Source organism: Chinchilla lanigera, unplaced genomic scaffold, assembly GCF_000276665.1.
Source record: "Chinchilla lanigera isolate Chin_1 unplaced genomic scaffold, ChiLan1.0 scaffold00029, whole genome shotgun sequence".
Classification (NCBI taxonomy): domain Eukaryota; kingdom Metazoa; phylum Chordata; class Mammalia; order Rodentia; family Chinchillidae; genus Chinchilla; species Chinchilla lanigera.
In genome coordinates, this window is record NW_004955430.1 from 3,219,563 (window position 1) to 3,221,337 (window position 1,775).

Here is a 1,775-nt window from a genome sequence, read left to right on the forward strand (position 1 = left end):
GTTTGTTTGTTTTGGTCTTTTTGAGACAGGGTCTCACTATGCAGTTCAGGCTGGCCTTGAGCTCACTTTGTAGCCCAGGCTGGCCTCGAACTCTAATTGATCCTCCTGCCTCAGCCTCCCGAGTGCTGGGATTACAGGTGTGTGCCACCACACCAGGCAAGCTCATGTTAAAGACTAGCCTTTGCATTCTGCATTCAAAACCAAACAATCAAGAAGCAATAAGCCCTCCTCCTAACAGACCTGTCTTCCTACGCCAGGAGACTACCTGCTCCTATTTGTAGCCACGTGGATTCTGTGGGAGCAATTTGTATGCCCCAAATTTTCATCATAAAATATCCTGGCTTCTTAGGTCCAGGGGACATTTTTGCAGCTGCTATCTAGCTGTGTTTCTGTGGCTTAGGGAATTTGCCCTGTTCTTTTTGGCTAGCATCTATAACAGCTTAATAAATCCTTTTATTTCAGCAGTATTTTAATCTCTTCTTTTTTTTTTTTTTGTCTTTTTTTGTCTTGATATGCAGTTCAGGCTGGACTTGAACTCACTTTTTAGCCCAAGCTGGTCTTGAACTCACAACAATCCTCCTGCCTCAGCCTCCAGAGTGCTGAAATTATGGGTGTGCACCACCACGCCTGGCTAGTCTCTTCATTTTGATTTAATAATCACAAGCGCCGAAGTAGTCCTTTTTTGTTTGTTTGTTTTTGGACTGGGCATCAAACTCAAGACCTCACACCCTCCAGGTAGGCGCTGTGCCGCCGAGCCACACCCCCGGCCCTGAAGTAGTCCTTTGAGCCCATCCATCGTCCAGTCAGGGAGCAAGGTTACCATCATTTCAAGGTAGTGCTCACAGTTCTCCAGACCTAGAGGCCCCTACCTGTTCTGCAGGCCCAGAGAGGGTGCTGTGAACATCCTGTTGCTCTGTAGCTGGACTTCGGTGATTGGCTCAGGAAATTTACTCAGTGCCACGGTCCCCTCATCTGTAAAATGGGGTAACAACAAATAGGGACTTGTACCTTGCTGTGTCATCCTGTGACTGCACGGGGGCTCGAGCAGTGCTGTCCCCTGTGCAGCGAGCTATCTAAAGTGTCGGGGGTCAGGCACAGTGCCCGGCACAGAATAGCCAGCCCTCCCGGTCCGGCGCTCAGAAGAGGGGAATGGCAGACAACTTGTGTGTGTGCGTCCTCCCCCGGCTGTCTCCCTTCCCGAGACACGGGCTGGGCAGGTGCTGCGTGATCAAAGGCACCAAGCCATGGCAGCTCGCCGGGCCGCCACTTACGGGCTTGGGTCCTCTGGGAGCCCTAATAACCGCACCGCTTGGGCAGGAACGCGAACCGCTCTTCAGCCAATCTCCGTTTCGGGAAGAGCCCACGTGACTCAGAGCGGTCAGTGGCTGAAGGCCTGGGCTGCGGGGTGGTGCATGTCTGACACCCCGTGTGCTGGTCCCTGAACAGGCCCGGAGCTGTGAGCTTTTCAGCGAGGGGTGGGGAGGGGTCAGGGTGAAGATCAGGGGTCCCCTATGGGGACACCTTGAGAATTTGTATAGCTGTGCCCAGGCAGTTACAGATTTTAGAACATGTCATTTTAACTTCTAAGTTCCTCCTTTATACTACGATTATTATTTTAACAGAATAATTAAAATAATTATGTTTATTTAAAACAAATTAAATAACTAAATTAAAAATAATCATATTGTTCAAACAATTTAAAAAATTCTTTGTGGAGTCATAGGTTATATTCTGTGCAATTTCTAGAGAAATCATAGAACGTGTTTTTACTTTTT